At 41.2% G+C, this 21304-nt stretch overlaps 1 protein-coding gene across 6 annotated transcripts in view; it reads right to left on the bottom strand.

Annotated features, from left to right (window-relative positions):
* CFAP61 (cilia and flagella associated protein 61) overlaps window positions 1-21304 on the bottom strand; it is a 232812-nt gene that overhangs the window by 6344 nt on the left and 205164 nt on the right. The window contains exon 25 of one of the 6 annotated variants that reach the window (XR_006577809.1): window positions 16055-16293. The exons of 4 other annotated variants lie outside the window; for them this stretch is intronic. The gene's annotated coding sequence lies outside the window, so the exon portion shown is untranslated. Of the gene's footprint in view, window positions 1-16048; window positions 16294-21304 lie in introns of all 6 variants that reach the window. One more of the 6 variants, XR_006577810.1, reaches the window with a different exon arrangement.

Below are 21304 nucleotides of genomic sequence, written 5' to 3'. Positions count from 1 at the left end.
CAACAAGGCCTCAAACAGAATGAAGGACATTTCCACAATATAAATATTTACTGCCACTGCTACTCATCTTTACCATTCCATTTTGACAGACATAGGAGCATCCCGCTGCACACTGCTAGCACATTACTGATTTCATCTCTATATTTGGTCCGAAATCTTACAAAGGCTGAACTCAGCTCTAAGAGCTGCTTTTAAAAATGTACTTTAAAATGTATTTATCATATCCCTATAAGATACATAGATACACATGAACAGTTCCCCAAAACATTTTAACAACTAACTCATCACAAAACATTTTTCATTTAATGTCAACAGTTAGATGGCAAAGCAAAATAGGAGGGGCACAAGAAAAAGATATACCAAGATAATTAAAGATGCTCACATTACACTGACATGCACTGCCAAAATCCACGGCCCTGTAGCCATATATTTTTCCTGTATTTTCACCTGGCATCTTAGTTTTAGTTGTGCAATTACTACTGGTAAATCTGTTTTAACAGAGAAACAGCTATTGAGCAAGAAATAGTTTATATGATCTGAGCACAGACCTGGGAGCCTGGAATTCCCACGTTTTAATTCTGGCCCTGACACTGATTTCATCTTGTGATTGAGGCTAGTCTTTTAAATACCCTGCCTTTATGAAACTGCTTACCTACCTCACTGAGATGTTATGAGGATTAAATGACGTGTCTACAATGCTTTGAGGATACTCAGTATTATTACCAGTTCAGCTGATATCATCTTCGGGTATTCAGACTTTTATAGTTCATCACAACATTCCCATATTTGGGAGATTAAGGCTGAAATTTTTCACCAACCTACAGTATTTGGCTCAAATAAAAGTGTGTTTACTCTGGAAGTGGACAACTTCTTGTGTATATTTTCAAGCCTGGTTGTACAGGAGTTACCAATAACCAGCTATTTAATACAAAATTTCCTTTACGTCATTTCAAATAGAGAAATGCAACCATCACAGAGTGTTTTAATATATAAGCAATTCTCTTCCCTTGCTGGCAGTGCATATTTATTCTTAAGACAGAATCACCTTTCTAACAACCATATTTAGATTTACTCTCTCAAGCTACAACACCACATGTTCCATTAAATTGAAGTTTAATAATGAAAAAGATTCACTTGAAGCCAAACCAACAAGTTGACTTTCTGAGGCTCATTTTAAATTTTATTACCACTTCAACAGTAGTCCCTAAGGGCAAGCCGTAGAAAGCTTGAAAGTATAATGCTCTTCAGTGTACAAGATGAACCTGGCATGCTACCAACAGAGGCTCAGAGGCTCCTCAACTATCATGAGAACAGCATCTGCCACATGTGTTTGCACCATTTAGTCTTTCATAACCTGCCAAAATGATCAAGCTAAATATGTACAATGTTTGCCAGGGGCATAACCGATTTTAAAACTTGGTCACTTCTTAAGGGGGGAATCCCCTGCTGGTAGACTTTTATATCTACAGAAGCTATCGTTGGAAGGCATTTGTAACTAGATGGGGTGAAATGGTCTCCTTTTGAAGACAATATGTGACATCCTTTTTGTTGCTAGGAAGCTGTTCTCTCCTTTCATTGACAAACAATACATAAAGTCTGTTCTGCCTCATCTGTGATGTGTAGCCTATATTAGATGAAGGGAAGAAAAAAGAAAATGTATCTAGTGGCATCCTATGCAAAAGGAGCTGCATCTTTTTAATTTAGAGGGGGACACAGGATAAAAATGAGCAGATAAAGCTGGCCAATCCTGGGAAATAAAAATGTGGTATCTTGACAATCTGCATGTAAATGGATTCCCATCCAAAACCAATCTATTTTTAGTCTCTAGACTCTTATTTAATGCACTGCTATACACCACTTTCAGAGGACGATGTTTTTTTCCAAACATTCGAAAGCAGCAGTAGTTCTCTGATGCTTACTGGTACTTAAAAAAAAAGAAAAAAGAGGACAGCACACTGACCCTTATCCACACTTGCACCACTTAAGTCATCCACACCATCCAAGACATCAGATCTTTCCTTGGATGTGAACATGTAAAAAAAAATCTAAAGACTTTGAAAGTTGTGAGGTACTTTTACACCGAGAATGCCAAGCTCAGCATCCACAACAAGATACCATGAAAGGAAGGGTTAATGAGAACTTTATCAAATTAAAAAAGTCCCATGACATCTGAGTAATGGGCAACAGTAGTGAACGATGAAAAAAGAGAACAGTACTACAGATCTCTCGACAGAGCCCATATTCTGCCAGGCACAGGTTATTAGCCATTTAGGCATACTCCTATAAAGGAATATAGATATGACACTTATTTTTACCACCCACTGCAGCACTGAAAGCTGAGCCCTTCTTTCAGGAAAATTAAACCAATCGCACCCCCACCTCAATCCCACCATAAATTGTTAAAGATCTGTTCAAAATGGGCAGTCGTGCCAAGCAGATAGTACAATGTTGTCACGTCTTGTGATTTTCACCATGGATTTTGTGATAGTTTGTGTTTCTCTTCGTCTCAGCTGCTGGACTTCCATGAGTGTGGAAGAATCTTAGCTTTCATTAAATAAGTAAACAAAAAAAGGAAATTAGCCATCATAGTTGTAGAGAAAAGCTTGAAAATATGATCCAAGTGTACCATAAAGACTCAAAAAAGGTAAATAAAAAGAACCCAATATTTATTACATTTTAAAAACTCATGATTTTTAAGCCAATCTGTGTGTGTCTGTGTCCCAACTTATCGTTTTTTAACATTGATGTTGTAAGGCTATGTAGATTTTAATATGAGATAGCCTCTCCTTTTTCACATGCTTCAATGAACAGTAGTATATTTAACAATGTTGGCATTTGAAGTGTCATCATTGGCATCTGAGTTAGCACCGACTGTAATGAATGCGGCAGTTCATACTTCAGAGCAATAGTTTCAGACTCCTTGGCAAACACTGCTGCACACTTGGGTCATACTTTCAAGGTTTTCTTCACAACCACAACAGATAAAAATGTACTTAAAATAAAGCAAGCAAGCAAGCTTGGATTCTGGAGGACAGCTCAGGAGGACCCTTTGTCCCCAAGCTGGGTTGTCTTTGTGGTGCACCCTACAGTTTGGGTATTGCTGACTTATTGACTCATTAAACTACCCAGGAAAAATCTCTTTCTGCTGGTGAGTTTATTAAATGATCTGAATTTTGTGTCTGTTGAGACAGTTTTTTTTCTAGAACAGAATCATGTTAATATAATTTAAACAAATGTAGAAAACAACCTGTATAGATAAATACTATGAGATTTCTACCATTGCTATATTGCCTTATGCTACCAATTTATTGGCTCTGCACAAAGGAGCACAAACACTGCCAACTTAAGTGCAAGAGTGTAATAAGAAAAGCCAAAGAGGAGTTTGAAGAACGGCTAGCCAAAAACTCCAAAGGTAATAACAAAATGTTTTTTAAGTACATCAGAAGCAGGAAGCCTGCTAAACAACCAGTGGGGCCCCTTGACGATCTAAATACAAAAGGAGCGCTTAAAGATGATAAAGTCATTGTGGAGAAACTAAATGGATTCTTTGCTTCAGTCTTCACGGCTGAGGATGTTAGGGAGATTCCCAAACCTGAGCCGGCTTTTGTAGGTGACAAATCTGAGGAACTGTCACAGATTGAAGTGTCATTAGAGGAGGTTTTGGAATTAATTGATAAACTCAACATTAACAAGTCACCGGGACCAGATGGCATTCACCCAAGAGTTCTGAAAGAACTCAAATGTGAAGTTGCGGAACTATTAACTAAGGTTTGTAACCTGTCCTTTAAATCGGCTTCGGTACCCAATGACTGGAAGTTAGCTAATGTAACACCAATATTTAAAAAGGGCTCTAGAGGTGATCCCGGCAATTACAGACTGGTAAGTCTAACGTCGGTACCGGGCAAATTAGTCGAAACAATAGTTAAAAATAAAATTGTCAGACACATAGAAAAACACAAACTGTTGAGCAATAGTCAATATGGTTTCTGTAAAGGGAAATCGTGTCTTACTAATCTATTAGAGTTCTTTGAAGGGATCAACAAACATGTGGACAAGGGGGATCCGGTGGACATAGTGTACTTAGATTTCCAGAAAGCCTTTGACAAGGTCCCTCACCAAAGGCTCTTACGTAAATTAAGCTGTCATGGGATAAAAGGGAAGATCCTTTCATGGATTGAGAACTGGTTAAAAGACAGGGAACAAAGGGTAGGAATAAATGGTAAATTCTCAGAATGGAGAGGGGTAACTAATGGTGTTCCCCAAGGGTCAGTTCTAGGACCAATCCTATTCAATTTATTCATAAATGATCTGGAGAAAGGGGTAAACAGTGAGGTGGCAAAGTTTGCAGATGATACTAAACTGCTCAAGATAGTTAAGACCAAAGCAGATTGTGAAGAACTTCAAAAAGATCTCACAAAACTAAGTGATTGGGCAACAAAATGGCAAATGAAATTTAATGTGGATAAATGTAAAGTAATGCACATTGGAAAAAATAAACCCAACTATACATACAATATGATGGGGGCTAATTTAGCTACAACGAGTAAGGAAAAAGATCTTGGAGTCATCGTGGATAGTTCTCTGAAGATGTCCACGCAGTGTGCAGAGGCGGTCAAAAAAGCAAACAGGATGTTAGGAATCATTAAAAAGGGGATAGAGAATAAGACTGAGAATATATTATTGCCCTTATATAAATCCATGGTACGCCCACATCTCGAATACTGTGTTCAGATGTGGTCTCCTCACCTCAAAAAAGATATTCTAGCACTAGAAAAGGGAACTAAAATGATTAGGGGTTTGGAGAGGGTCCCTTACGAGGAAAGATTAAAGAGGCTAGGACTCTTCAGCTTGGAAAAGAGGAGACTAAGGGGGATATGATAGAGGTATATAAAATCATGAGTGATGTTGAGAAAGTGGATAAGGAAAAGTTATTTACTTATTCCCATAATACAAGAACTAGGGGTCACGAAATGAAATTAATAGGCAGCAGGTTTAAAACAAATAAAAGGAAGTTCTTCTTCACGCAGCGCACAGTCAACTTGTGGAACTCCTTACCTGAGGAGGTTGTGAAGGCTAGGTCTATAACAATGTTTAAAAGGGAACTGGATAAATTCATGGTGGCTAAGTCCATAAATGGCTATTAGCCAGGATGGGTAAAGAATGGTGTCCCTAGCCTCTGTTCGGCAGAGGATGGATATGGATGGCAGGAGAGAGATCACTTGATCATTGCCTGTTAGGTTCACTCCCTCTGGGGCACCTGGCATTGGCCACTGTTGGTAGACAGATACTGGGCTAGATGGACCTTTGGTCTGACCTGGTACGGCCATTCTTATGTTCTTATGTTCTCTGAGATGAGACCAAGGAGTGTGTGTGGTGACGGCTGGTGGGTTTTCAAAGGCACAAAGGGTAGTTAGGCACTCAGTTCCTGCTGAGAATCAATGGGGTCTGGGCACCTAACTGCCCTTTGAAAATCTCAGCACAAGTTACCAGTATGCTTGCAGCTAGAGTTATTTAACCATGGTGATAGCGAGTCTTCTCTTGGCATTCAGTTGTCTACTTAAAAAAAACTTTTATGATAGCAGCAATAATAAAACCAAATTAAAGTAAAGAACAAGGGTCTGTTTTCTTATTCCTACTCCCGCTCTCCCCACTCTTCCCTCCTACCCACCCCCAGTTTCCCACACACCCATTTCTCTTTATTTCAGAATCCCAACAAATTTATCAATCAGGACAAATGTGTCTGGGTGTATTTGGGTGTCATAATTCACTCTCTAAATCAGCAGGATTAGTTTGGATCTTTGACCGTTGACTTTCATATCTTGATAAAACAGTCTCATTGGAAGAATCTCATGTTTAAGCTGTGAATCAACCATTACTACAATACAAATCCACTGCTATCTACTTACTACACAGAGCATAGTACAATAAAATGCCCCTTTTTAGGGTCAGCCACAACAGTATGGTTCACTAAGCACTTGACCAAACTCCGCTGAACTCTATGGGAGTCCTTCCACTGACTTCAGTGGGTTGAGGAGCAGGCCCTAAATATTCTCAACTTCCTCACCTAGCACTCCAAGTACACCAATATATAGATGACTGGCACATCAGTGCCCCAAACTCAGGTTATTAATGTACTTTGGAGTACTTTTCCTCTGTTTAAGTTGGGATTAAGGAAGAACACAGAAAAATCCATATTTCAACCAACTCAGGCGTTGCTCGTCAGAGGAGCCATTTTGGATTCTAGTATGAGTTCTGCCTCTCTTCCTTATTTCTAGTGTGAGAGCACCTACAGAATCCAATGATGGCTGGGAAGCCATTGTGCGAGGCACTGTCCAAATACAGAATAAAAAAGGATATCTGTCTTGAACATCTTACAGTCTAAATATGCCACAAGTGGGTTTAACCAATTATGGTGTGTGTGTTTGTCCCTCCATGCTAGCTTTGCACTTTAGATCAGCTCAGCTTCAAGGCTGCTATAGTTTACATCGGCCACTCACACCAACTTTATGCAGTCCGCCAGATAGAGAGAACGTGCAGGGTAGGGCTGTTGTTCCAGTTTGGAGCTCACAGAACCAGCCAGCATAACAGAAATAGAAGTTTACTGTAGGTGCAGTTCCTGGGTGGTAAAGTTTAATGCCCACACCACTGGGCATGGCTGCCTATTCAGTGGACAGCCAAGCAAGATTATTTTTTAAAAGTTTGAACCTTATTTTTGACAAAAATTGGATTTTTGAAATACAGTAAATATGCACAACCTGGCCGATACGATCAGGTACATCTTGGAGATACTGTATCAGTTCTCAAATGTTCAGAATTTGAAATAACCCAAAATATTCCAAGCAATTTTCCTCACCTGTTTAGATGCCTTAAGCCTATAATTATGCTGTACCATTTATGGAACCCATCGCTGTTCTGACATGCAGCCTTTCAAGATTGGCAAGGCTTGATCTAGGAGGTGGGATGTAGCCAGGTGAATACTAGTGGGTCTGCCAGACCCTTCTCACTGGTGCTGGTGGAAAGTAACCCCCCCCCAAATGTTGGAGTGTGCCATCACTCTGCTTCCCACACTTCCCATTGTTATCACCGGACACTTGGTACGACAAACACCAGTGCTATCGCAACAAATCTTGGCCTGAATTGACTGACACATGTGGCCACTATTCATACAGGCTGGCCAGCTCATATTGGCTCCAATTTAAATTGTGATTATTAAGTATAAAATAGCTCCACCTGCACATGGAAATAGCAAATTTCTCGTGAGAGCACTGCAGGGGAAATTTTACTGTGTTCAAAAGTCATTTGGTTGCCTTTGTGGTGAAAGATATTTTCCAGAAATCAAGTCTCTTTTTTTTTATTTTAGTGACTGCTCAAAGTATTCAGCACTACTGCAATGTGTTTAAGATAATGAGCACATTACAAGCTACCAGGAGTGTTAGAGTAATTTATACAGTGGAGGTGCTGAGAGCTGTTGAACCAAACTGTAAACCCTGTATATGATGGAAACCACTTCCAGCCAGGAGGTGTGGTAGCACCCCTAGTTACAGCACCTATGGAAGCTACGTTGTAGACTTTTGCTTGGGAGCTTTTGTTAGTCTCATCAAGACATTACTTAGAACCTCTGCAGTCTAGCTATAGGGTTGGCAAAGTTTTAGTCATTGGCACTTAGCTGAAGAACAGCTGCATGGAAAGATGGAAACTCACACTGTCCATAACATCATCCTTCATCAAGGTGATGGCCCTACAATCATCAAGATCATAGACTATCAGGGTTGGAAGGGATCTCAGAAGGTCATCTAGTCCAACCCCCTGCTCAAAGCAGGACCAATCCCCAACTAAATCATGGATCATACAGATGGACCATAGTGTCCTTCTGCATTTGTTCTAGTTATTCAAATAGCTACAGCTGCTAAAAATGCTCCTCTAGAGCTGGTGTCTATCCCATCAGAAGACTGTGATGGGTGTCTTATCCCATCAGAAGACTGTGTCTTATCCCATCAGAAGACTGTGTCTTATCCCATCAGACTCTAGGCTTAAATATTATAGCTCATTTCTGACCCTTCAAGAATTTCCAATGGTTTAGAATGCAGCAGCCCAGCTATTCAGCAACACACCACTTGTTAGTCTCTTTCGGATGACATATAGAGCTCTATTTAATCTGAAGCATTGTATTAGATCCATAGCTTATCATTACGTTGCCCCCCCGCTATGAATGTTTTCACATTGACACTACATGCTATATTTAAATAGTTAAAGCCTTTGCTCAGTTGCAAGGACACTTAAGAAGTGCAAGAGGAAAATTCTTATTCTGTCACAGAAAACATGGGCAAGTTTTATATGACATTTAGGCTTGAACATGTAATTGCCATAACTGCAGATGCACACAGAACATATGTGTATGGCAAATGGCCATTTCTGGTCATTTCTGCACACAATTATGTGTTACGCTGGAGCAGTCACATTAATTAAATGTGCAGGATGTGTGTGCAATTTTGAAAATCTGGTCCTATAAATCTATTGAAAATCACATCTTCAGCAGCCAGTGCTGATCAGAATTATGGAAATAGTGTTACAACAAATAGTGACATCAAAGGCAGCTGAAAATAAAAACTCTGATCAAGATCTAGACTCAGAGACTGTCTGCACGAATAGAAAATAATGGAAGCTTGTAATGGTGACACATTAGATACAGATTTTTGGTCTGTGAAAAATGACAAGTGACAATCATGGAAAAAAAAATCATGTTGATGCTGGGAACAACCAGCCTCGCCACACAGTAAAGGTTGGTTAAGTCTATGGTAGAGTATTATTTATGACTATACAGACAAAGGATTTAGCAACTACTTTCCAAAAGACGTCTTATTTTCAATGGAACACAACTTTTTAAAAAACTTGCTAACAAACACCACATCCAAAAGTAAAAAAAGACAATTGTAAAAAGTACTCAAAAAGTCAACCCTGCTGGAAATAAATAGCAGGGTTACTGACACTGATGTTGCTGGGCTTGTGGCATTGTGACTGCAATTTAATTGACTGAAACTTCAGTGAATCATATAGGTGGAAAAGGGAGGGAGAGAGAGATTGACTTGTGAGATGCTGAATTACAATGAGATTGTGATGAGACCAGAAAATGAAATTCACAGAGAAGAAAACAACACTGAAAATTTGCTACCAACCCCAGATGATTTAAATGAGATTAAAAAGCTATATTGCATGGCTAGGCAAACAATAATATTAAATTGTGTATATACAAATTTTTAACTGTTTTTGTAATTTTCTTTTACAGGGCTTATAACTTATTTACAATCACAGAACAAGAAAACAGTAGTACACTACAGCAGAACCACAAAAACACTATTTATTGAACATTTATTTATCAATGTGTTTCAGGTATTCCCTGGTTAATTCAGTTATTTGGGACTCTGCTAGGGTGATCAGGTGTCCGGTTTTGGACCGGAACACCTGGAACACTCGGTCAAAAAGGGATCCTGGTGGCTCCAGTCAGCACCGCTGACCGGGTGCTTGACTGTCCGGTTTGCGGCGCCGTGCAGCAGGGCTGGCAGGCTCTCTGCTAGCCACCACGCTGCGTGGCTCCCGGGTCGGGAAGCAGCCGGCATGTCTGGCTCCTAGCCTAAGAGGCTGCCGGGGGGATCCGCGTACTGCCCTGCCCCCACCCACAGGTGCAGCTCCCACTGGCTGGGTCAGGGCAGGGGAGGAACTAGCACGACTCGTGAGAGTTCAGCAGACGGCTGTTGAGGGGTTGCATGGCATGCACCTCTCCTGCTGCTGGCCAGCCCTCTTCTCCTCGTGCTCCTTGTGGCTGGGCTCGAGCTGCGGTGCGTTTGTCGCCCCATCACCAGCACCCAGGAGTTGGACGTATGTGTATCCCTGTCTCCAAGTGCTGGGAATGGGGCTGCACTTCCATCCCCCTCACTGCATCCTCCATGTCCCAACCCCCCTGCACCCGCATTCCCCATCACTGCATCCCTCCCCATCCCAACCCTCCTACCCCCATCCCATCCTGCCCCCCCATACCTACCATCCCAGACCTGTACCCCTTACAGTTCTCTCCCACACATCCTCTCCACCTCCCAGAGCCACCCTCACCTCCCACAGCCCTGCACCCCATTCACCTCCATACACTGGTGCACTCCCATTATGTTCCTATACACCCGTGTCCCCCACATCCTCATGCACCTATAGCCTTTTGCCTCCCCCTGCATCCCCATCCACTCCACATACCCCCCCACATCGCCTCCTCTCTCCTTCACCGCCCCCTCTCACCCCCACTCTGCTTTCGTCCTTAGCCTCTTTCCCTCCCCATCCTCTTCTCTCCCCCCCCAACATCTTTTCCCCTCCAGCCCATCTCCTCCCTTCCTGGCTGGGTGATTTAGGCAGCCCCTGGAAAAGTGTATGAAAAAGCATCTCTGTGTAGGCAAGTGTGTGCATGCAGGCATTGTATGTGTGTAAGAGGCAGTGTCTGTGTAGGGAGGTGCATGTATTGCCGCATGTGTGTATACCTGTCTGAATAAAATTTGCAGCCTAACTCTTTGACTTTTATTCCTTTTGCTGGCTTGAGCAGAAAAAAATTGATCACAAAATATATTTCATTTCATAACAAATTTTGAAAAGAGAAGGGAACTCTAAAAGCAATGTATTATTTCTTAAAAAGTGAATGTTGTTGACTAGTTATTGCAGAAGAGCCAATGTATCAGACATTTCTCCCCACCTTTGTCTAGCTACATTATAAACTCTTTGTTGCAGACTCTCTCTTTTCATGTGTATGTCCCGCACCTACCACCCTGGAGCCCTGATCTTTGTTGGGGTCTCCAGGCACTAAACAACAATTGTAATAATACATAAGATGGAAGTATATGTGTTAGTGCATGCTAGATGTGTACACATGTGTATCTGCATGTAGGTGTAGGAGTGAGTTTCTACAGATTTATTTATATAGGCGTATGGTCAGGTGTGCATTTCTGTGGTTGTGCTTTATGGATTTGTATTTGGGCTTCAGGAGTGGGCCACTCATTGCTGCTGTAATAATGTATGGTCCTAATTCCACACATAAAATTACAATAACTTTAGTGAACAAAAAACCATGGAGCTGGTTATGAAAAATGGGAAGAGGGGAGAGAAAGAACCATGAAAACCTTTGTGAAATTTCATTTTTTAAAAAATTATTCTTTTTGACTATTCTGCGGACAGCTCTGGTGTCCTGTAACAAATAAAACCTGAAATTAGCATAATACATCTGTCAAAACAATAAATATGCTTGTTTGGGCCTTGCAGTGAAAATGAGCATGTGAGCAGGGGTGGGGGAGAGCAAGCGATGGAGGGAGGGGGGATGCAGTGAGCAGGGGTGGGGCCTCTGGAAGGGGCAGGGGTGGAGCCTCAGGGAAGTGGCGGGGCAGTGGGCGGGGCAACAGTGTTCAGTTTTCTGGAATTAGAAAATTGGCAACCCTAGATTCTGCTACTGTTGGCCTGATCCAAAGTCTAGTGAAATCAACAGAGATTACAATTGACTTCAAGGGATATTCAATCAGGCCCTATGATTTATTTAATTGAAGCAGGATTACAAAATGATACAATTCACCAGTTGAGAGGAATAAATTTATTTTGTGCTTCTTTCAATAGGAATATAAAAATTAAAGGAGGAAATTTGTAGATATTTATCATTTTTTAAAAGAACACTGGGACTTGTGTTAAACTGGCAATAATTCTGCTAAGAAATAGTTAAACATTTGATTTCAAACCTAACATGGATTTATTGGCATTTAAAATACTCTTACAATTTACTTATAGTACATAAGTACACTCCACTATAGGCCCAATCTTGTGATCCTCATTCAGGAAAAACAACCATTGAATTGGATAGGGGTTTTTCCTATTGACCAAAATGCCACTCCCAATGGACGTGCTCAAAAGCCCACTGCAGTCAGTGAAAAGACTGTCACTTTCTTCAATGGACTTTGAATCAGGGTCTATACTTGTACCTATTTATGTTGTTTGCCAGCATCTTCACATTAAAAAAAAAAATTCATCCATCTCATACTGATGTCTCATTTTTATTTTCTGTATTTTTAATATCGAAGGAATATTATGTTATAATATCATAGATAGTGGTCACCATTAAAAAGTGAACATTTAGCAACAGTTACTTCACCCCAGTAACTGAGGTACTGCAGTTATTTCCTATTCTAAGGACACTAAACAGATATTCTGCATTACCTCAGTACCACAGATTGAACGGTTGGTAAATGTTTACTTTTTAATAGTGGCTACTGCACAATACAGCCTTGCTAAACTGCAGTGTGCTAATCCAAACACATTACAGCTGGCACCCAAAATGGCAATGTCTCCCCTATTCTCTCAAAAAAAATTAATAGCAGATGTTTTAAGGTTTTGTGTATTTCTACACAACATACTGCATGATGTATATTTAATAGATTATGAAAAATAATTAAAAGAAAACTAAAACTGTCAAACAAAATCAATAAAATACACTTTGTGGTGCAGTATGATTACTTATCTAAAATTATTTGTTCATTTGCAGATTCAGAACATTCAATAATTCACAATGGCCTGTCTAATTATTAATATGAATTAGCAAGGTTCTACCATAAGTAAACTATGTTAAGATTAGGTGACTAGCCTTTCCCTATTAATTCTGGCCTTGGGGTTTCTTAGTAACCTAGCTGTTCATTAGAAGCTTAGTTGCTCATTAAAAATGACATTAATTAAATATATAAAATAAATTTAAGCCACCTACAGATGTCAGGCTATTTATATTGATTTGTTATGTAAGTACGGCTTTAACAGTGTGAATCATGGCTAGCATTTAATTCCAGTAGAAAAGAAAAGCTGTTAGGGCTTCAGTATCCATCCCTTCATGAGCTCCTCTTATTCTGGTTCTCTCTTCATAAAAAGCACCCCTATTTACCTCTAATTAGGCTGGAAAGGGTACTGAGTAGCATTAGTGCCACTCAGCCATGCTCACAGCCTTTCCCATTTCCGTTCGTTCTCTTTTTTCCCTGCAAGGAAAAAATATCTCATACAAGTCTGCAGAGTTAACAAAAGAGTAAGGTGGAATCCCTTTTATGTAACTGAGGCACACTAATGTGACAGGATCCAGCAAATTCCAGAAAGCAATGCATTCTAATATTTCTTTTAATAAACAAATGCTCTTAATTTTTTTGAAAGGCTGGTCTAAATCTTTATATGCAGCACATATACCATGTTCACTATAATCCCTGATATGCAATGATTATCCTGTCCATAAGTCCTTTTTATGAATATCTTTCACTAGTCCTATTAAAGATAAAATTAAAAACATTCAATATTTTTCTCCTTCCTAATGTCTCTATTATTTTTTTAAATTTATTAGAATGGTGCCATTAAACATTCTATTGTGGTGTTTCTACTCAGAATCTCATAAAAATTACACTAATTCATTAATTCTAGCCTACTGCAAAAAATACGGTGTGCAAAGTGAATCTGAGAGAAGGCCAAATAGTTACATTTTGTAAATGTCAGTATTATTTATATCATTTTGAAATATTTTTGAATATTTAGGATCATAGACTTGGGGACAAGTGGACAAGACTGAAGAGAACAGCTACCAGAACATCCAGTGATGTTCTCCACTTGTTTGGTCTTTGCAACCTTAAAGTTATTTTATTGTAGCTTTTTAGGATGAAATTATAGCATTATTTCTGATAGCAAAGGTTACAAAAATACAAAATCGTTCCCATTATAACTTCCTGTTTTCACATGGCTACAACATTACCTTTGGGGCTGAAAATTTGCATGCTTTGTCTGTGGAAAAGACTTATGTCATGGCATGTCATGAAAGTCGCAACAGCTCTGCAGAACAAAGCGAGGACAGTGGATTCCAGAGTCAAGGGCACATCATTAAGAATCCCCTAACTCCTATCCCTCTTCCATTTAAACCAGGAGGACGTTAGTCTGAGCACTTGAACTGACCACGACTGCCACTGTACAACACAGAGAGGTCTCTAAAATAACCAAGGCTTTATAGGTCCAAAACAACACATTAAATTTCACCTAGAAAGCAACTGATCGCTTATTAAGATGTACACTGGCTAACAGTGCATTCTGAACTTTCTACTATTTTTAGTTTCTACAGAGCAGGTAACTGAAGAAGTTAAGTGACTTGGCAATAGCACAGAAAGTCTGTGGAAGGACCAGGATTTAAACACAAATCTCTGCTCAAAGGCTTCCTAATCCACTAGAGCCCTACACAAACTTTAAACTAAACAGCAGTAATGTACAAAAAGAGGGGTGTGTGTGTGGGGGGGAAAATAGAGTGTAATGTTACCACCTTCGAAGTATGAAAGTCAATATTATAAAAAGACGCAGAAAGACATCCTTAGCCTGGATGACTGTAAACACTAAAAATAAAGGTAATAAACATTGTCCGTTGTCATTACATTAAAAAAAACCCTCCATTTTGGCTTTTGAAGAAAGAATGGCATGATGCAGCTTCCCACTACAGTATTTCCAGTAACATCACCCCTAGATGTGCTCTTTTATAACGTAACATGGAGAACAAAGGCACTCACACTTCTCATCGTTGACCTATGTTATCTTATTCTTTCCAGTTATGACAAATACACTGGTACTTAGGCTGAATCTCAGGAGCAGTCATGCCTTGTCTTGGCATCAACATTACTGCATCATATCATGGAGATCAACTTCTATATAGTATGATTGAAAACAAACTCACTCATCTGATACTTTACAAATCTCACGTATGAAAACCACTCACACTTAATTCATTAAATAAGCAACTTAAGTATTTTAGAAACTAGATGGTAAGGAGAGATTTTGTGCATTGTATTAACAAATGTGATTTTCATTACTGCAAAATGAAGCTTATATGAATCACTTTCATATCATATTAATGCCCTGTTACCAAAGAATATCCAATTGGTTGCCAGGTATCAGGAGGATCTTCTAATTATCTATTTTGTACTTAAGATGCTGCAGCAGGAGATGCCACTGAACATAAGAACAGCCATACTGGGTCAGACCAAAGGTCCATCTAGCCCAGTATCCTGACTTCTGACAGTGGCCAATGCCAGGTGCCCCAGAGGGAATGAACAGAGCAGGTAATCATCAAGTGATCCATCCCCTGTCGCCCATTCCCAGCTTCTGGCAAACAGAGGCCAGGGACACCATCTCTGCCCATTGTGGCTAATAGCCATTGCTCTAAGGATACAGTCCATAACTTGGCCACTGTATGGCTTCCACAGTGGTTGTTTTATTGCAGAAGAACAAAGGGGAGGAACCGAGGAACAAGCGATTAATCTGCCAATCAAAACTTACCCCACCCCACCCTTCTTTTGGGAATTATTTTAAATATGTAGGGCTAGAGTCACAAAGGACCTTAGGTGGGGTGACTCACAGCATTGTCACACATAACTTTTTGGCACCTAGAAAAGCACTGGGATTCACAAACCTGAGCTAAGCATCGAGGCTCCCTATACAATTAATGGGGAGAGATAGGTGCCTTGGAATGGGATTCACAAAGCCAGCATGCTTGGTGGCTCCTTGCCTAAACTAGCCAATGTGAGGTATTTGGCCAAGGGGTGTGTGCTAATCCCTGCCACTCTCAATGAGATAAGCGCCTAAATCCAGGCTAGGGGGGATCCCTCTGCTCATAACTTTTAGCCCAGTGGTGAGGGTACTCATCTGGGATGTGGGAGACCTCTGGTTCAAGTCCCCTGTTGATAAATAAAAAAGTCATTGGAGCAGTGGGGACTGGATCCTGGGTTTCCCACCTACCAGGTGAGTGCGCTCTCTCTCTCTCTCTCTGGCCCAATTACTTTTACAATTATTTATCCTCAGTGGAGCAGCTTCAACTCCTTAAGGCTGAGCAGCGACAAATAATTAATTAAATAAAGATTGCAGAACTTCCTTCCTGACATGGGCATCAGATCTAGTCCATACATTAAGAAATTAATTTTGTAAAAATATGAATAAATCTCCAAGTAGAAGCCCTATACATTTCTCTGCCTGCTTATACCTTCACCTTGTGAAATGTGTCCTCAGGCCCTGGGGTACTGCAGATTACAGGATTGTTTACAAAGTCTTCAGCTTCAGTGTTTCCTCTTCTGGGTTCTCCAGCTCTATACTGCCCTGATATTATGCAAGCCCATTCCACATGTGCCACAGAATGTAGGGGGGGTTGCAACCAAATTTAGGGCATCTGATAGAGCCTATCATCTCTTTTACATCTTTGAGGGACTGAGACAGGGGTCAGCGACCAACCTGGAGGCCAGAGCGCAAAAAGAAAAAAAAATCAAAAAAATTTCAGTTCAATAAAAATGAAAACTAATTTTTAATTTTTTTTTCACCAAATCAAAGCAACCAAAATTTGTTTTGGGTTGACCGGAAACATTTTGGTCAACCCAAAACTAAACAATTTATTTTCAAGTTTTTTGTTTTGGTTTGGTTGTTTTCAGGTGTTTCTCACCCTTGTTTTGTTTAAATTGGTCAAATTCAAAACAAAATGCTGTTTCAAAAGAAAAGGTCAAAACAAAATGTTTCAAAATGAAAATGTTGAAACCAAACATTTCCAAATGGTCAAAACATTTAATTCTCTCCCCACAAACGAGTTGTGGAATTCACAAATAGCTCTGGTACCCCCAAAATGTATTTTTCAGCAAAATGATTATAATGTCACCCAGCTCTACTTGAGCTGGATTAAGTAGACCAGCTTTGATGGGAACAGTTACTTTTCTTCTTAGAGAACGCGCAATAACAGATCTGCAATTTCCTCCAATAGATTTTGGAATTTTCTAAAACTGTCAGGAGGAGAAGCTGATGAGACGGCACTGCTGACTAGTTCTAAAAGAGGCGGCAGTCTGATCATGGGGGCACTCATCTTCTAGCTTAATAGTATGTGCCCCCAAGAATTTATACCATGACTTGGGCTTTGTAATCATATTTAGGTACTCAATAAATGGGCTCGTTAAGGTGCTACACTCAAGTCAATGGGAGCTGCTGGATGTTCAGTACTTTTGAAAACTGGCCTTTTATTTAGGTGCACCAATATGGATTCAGGAGCCTAACTTTAGGCAGCCACTTTTGAAAATCTTGGCCAGACCATGTAATATTGATTACAGCCTCACAACATGTCTCGTGCACCCTCCTAGAGCTGTGCCCAAACCCTAGATCTCATCGTCATCGGAGGAGCAGCGTCGATCCAGCAAGCTCTTGTGGCCAGCCACCAGAATAAAGATCTTTTTGTGGACATTGTTATGCAGATGTCCATGAAAGACCACAGCCAGGACGCCTACCAGTGCAGGATAAAGAGCAAACAGCTCAGGAGAACGTACATAAACCAAGGATGCCAGGAAAAAGTCTGGCAGCGGAAATGTTACCTGTCCATTTTTTGAGGAGCTGGACAAGATTTCAATCAATTACTCCACTACTGAATCCAAGAAGGCTGTGGACCCTGCTGCTGCCTCTGCTGCCCCACTCCTCTCCCTTCCCCTGCCCAAGGCCGAGCAGCAAGAGACATCTGAGGATGAACACAAGGTGGCCAGTGAAGAGCTGTTCCCGGAAAGCCAGAGTGTCTTCAGGCTCAGGGCCCTGATGCTCTCCCAGCCAGAAACCCATCCCAGGACTAAGGAGGCAGATCCTATTGCAGGAAGTTTGCTAAGCAAATATCTAGCTTTAACATCTGTTATGCTAACTGGCATGCTAACTTCTATTCTGATGCCTCATGCCTGCAGTCATTTTAGACAGATGTGAGCTAGGTGCCTTTCTGAGTATCCAGCCCTGCCCCCTCCCTCGGCCCACAGTGTTCCTTTGCCCCTCCCGCATACACATTTTCAAAATGTGGCTGCTCCAGCCAGGCAATTGGCCTCTATCTTATACTAAAGCCTCGATTATCAAACATTTTCAAGACCAACCATGGAGGGTACATGCCTACCTACCTATTTTCCCTCCCAGTATCTGTCCTGCCTGCTCAGAATCCATCCAACCTGCACCAGGGGCTAATAACTGGATATACAATTGCACATTTTCAAGCCTGAGACTCAAAGTAAGAGCTACAAGCATCCCTGAGAGTATTGCCTTTGTGGTTTCCATTTTCTATTGGATACCTTGCTGGCTGCTCAAACCACTGCTCAAGTCTCTGCACCTCAGCCTCCCTTACTCTCACAAATATTGTGCAAAATACAACATGCAGCTATCATCATGGGCACATTTTTTTCTGCAGCTTCTAACCTATTCCACAACCTTTCAAACAGACAAATGCACATTCCACTCTCTCACATATGGCATCTGCACAGCAACATTCTATAGATGCAGTTGAAAGTCCATAAACTATTTCAAGGCCTCTTTGTGACACTGTGGATATCATCCAGTTCACCTTAGAATTAATCTTTGGGTACTGCGTTATGATGTGTTTGATGGTTCGGATGTTATCACCGTAAGTTGGGGGGGAGGGGAGGTCTTTGATTTTCCACTTGTTATCAAGTAGCCGCATCTTCCATGGTTTGTTCTGATGTGGTTCACTGTGGTCCAAAGTCTGCCTGGCAGGTTGAAATCGGGAGGGCAGTTTGTTTGGTCAGTAATAATGTGCTTCTTTGGAATGGAAGAGGATGTCCAGACATTTTGCTATTCCCTGGCTGGATCCAGAGACATTAGGTGGTCACATATGGTCCGTAGTGGCTTTCACGATTTCAGGAGTTGTTGGGGTATGTTATCCATAACCTGCCAGAGGGGAAGTTCTGGGTAGTCTTCAGTGTGTTTAAGTTCTCATGCTGTGGTTATATCTTGGACAGCTGGAGCGTCAATATTTGCTAATATAGAAAGCCACAGCACAGGTGTTGATTTTAAAGTTCCAGTGATGATTTATATGGTCTGATTCATCGGTCTATCCACAAATTGGTTATGGCAGCTTCTTGTCCACACTGGTGCACCGTATTCTGCAACTGAGTACACTTGGGCAGTTGATCCCCAGCTTGTTCCCACTAACATTTGTATAATGGTGATATGAGTTTTCGTGTTAGAGGCTACTTTCTTGAGGTGGTCATTAAAAGTCATTGTGCAGTCAAGAATGACACTGAGATATGTTGTATTTGGGTCATAATGCACAGTTTCACCACAAAACTCCTCAGTTAAAGTATTTTGTGTGATTCTATTGTCAACGGGGAAAGTAGAGACTACTGACTTGCTCAGATTTGACTCCAGCTTCCACTTCTGAAAGTCCTTCTCTATGATCTTAAGGTCAGGTGTAAGGATCACTTCAAGTTTGTTAAAGCTACAGGCCTGAGTTGTGAATGCCAAATCATCAGGATACACAAACTTCTGTACTATTGTTTCATGCATATCGCTTGTGTATACATTGAAGAGTGTTGGAGCAAGTACAGAGCCTCTGATAGCCCATTATTCAAAGTGCACAGCTTGCTGGTTTGATCTCCAAAGTATACGTGCATCCTTCGGCTGCTAAGCATGGGGTTCAGCTGCCTGAGAATAAGCACACAGGAATCATTTTGGTCATTTTCAGTAGCTGGGCATCCTTCCAAACTGTGTCATATTGATGAAAGCTGTACTGGTCTTGAGTTTTCATTGGAATCCAGCCTCAATGTTCTGTAGTGAGGGCCAGGACCTGGTTGCAGCCACTTCTGTGCAGTTGAAAACCAGTTTGTTCCTTGGCTAGGCTGGTGTCCACATTGGGCCCGATTCAGTTCAGAATCATATGCTCCATCACCTGGTAGGTGGTGCTCAAGAGGGAGATAGACCTATAACTAGAAGGGTGATCTGCAGGTTTTCCAGGCTTTTGGGGTGCAAAGACCTTGGCTTCTCTCCATATGCAGGGGATTTCACTGGTCTCCAGGATGCTGGTGAAAAGCTGCATCATCCATTTCCATGCCAGAAGTCACAGGTTAAATAGGAACTCAGGATAGATACCATCTTTTCCCACTGTTTTTCCCAATTTCATGTCTGCATCAATTTCCTTCCTTGTGAATGGTCCAGACCATTGAGATGATGGAGTGCAGCTGGATGTCACCTGCCAAAGCTGATACTGGACTTGTATGCGATACTGTTTGTCCACTGGCTGTTCTGATGTCCCCAAAATTTAGAAACAAAAGGTATCGACTTTCACCTGCGACCTAATGGCTTGTGCGGGATTTGCAGCCCCGAGGTGTCTTGCAGGTTCTAGAATCTGCTCGAGAGAGTGTGAAGTTTAGACCTTCTACACATTTGAGCCACTGTTTCTACCTTGCTGCATCCAGTGATACCAGGAAGGCTTTTCCAATTTCTGGGTCTCTATACTCATCATATTTGTGGAGGAGCTCTTGGATCTCTGCAGTCCAGCAAGGAGTGTACGATGACCTGTATCCCCAGGGGATGTTCTTCTTTGTGGCGGAGATTAGGAGCACAGTAAAATAGTCAAAAGTCTTCAGCATTGAGAGAATGCAGGAGATTGTATTATCCCCAGTCGTGGTGAAAGTGGCCCAGTCTGCTTTTTTGAAGTTTCAGTGCAGTGTCAGTTTTGAATAGAGAACTGGGATTTGAATGCCAATATGGGTCACTACTGGTTTCTGCTGGCTGTTCCGGAAGTCATCGAAGTATTGGTGTGCTGGTATCACCTTTAGAGATGAGCATCAGGTCATGGCAGTATTCTCTGTCCCATTTTGGAGAGTGAAAAGTGGCATGCCAATTTGCATCAAAAAGGAGTGGTATATCATTTTCTAATGCCTAGTGTGTCAGTTCTTTGCCTGCAATGTTGTTTGCTGCATAGTTTCATTGTGTGTGGTGATTATTAAGGTCACCCACAAATACAGCAGGGTCTTGTGCATTCTGCAGATCTGGCTGAAGCCACTGTGCACAAGTTGGCTTATATACATTAATGATGTTTAGCTTGCCAATGTGCGTGGAGACTATAGTTGTTTCTTTGTGCGCTATAGGAGGAAGCACCACAAATTTGTTGGTTTCCCGCTTTATGTAAATTGCAAGCCCACATTTTGGGTGGTAATTGCTAGCTATGAGTTTATAGCCATTGATTTTGCACAACATGCTTTTTCTTCATTTGTGACATGGGTCTCCTGGAGGGCGAGGGCAGTGATGTTGGTTGTCTTTCTCCAGGTAGTCACACTTGGACTGTGGGAGGCCTTCAACATTCAATGGGCAGATCTTTAACCCAAGTCTGATCTGTCTAGTACATTAGCCCTGAAAGGGGAGGCTTATCCTGTGGCACTTTTGACTGAGAGGTCCACAGTTGACATTCGGTCAGTGGTTTGATGACGTTAATCGTGGTTTCGAA

The sequence above is a fragment of the Mauremys mutica genome, chromosome 3 (assembly GCF_020497125.1).
Source record: "Mauremys mutica isolate MM-2020 ecotype Southern chromosome 3, ASM2049712v1, whole genome shotgun sequence".
Classification (NCBI taxonomy): Eukaryota; Metazoa; Chordata; order Testudines; family Geoemydidae; genus Mauremys; species Mauremys mutica.
This window is presented reverse-complemented; position numbering and strand designations above follow the sequence as displayed.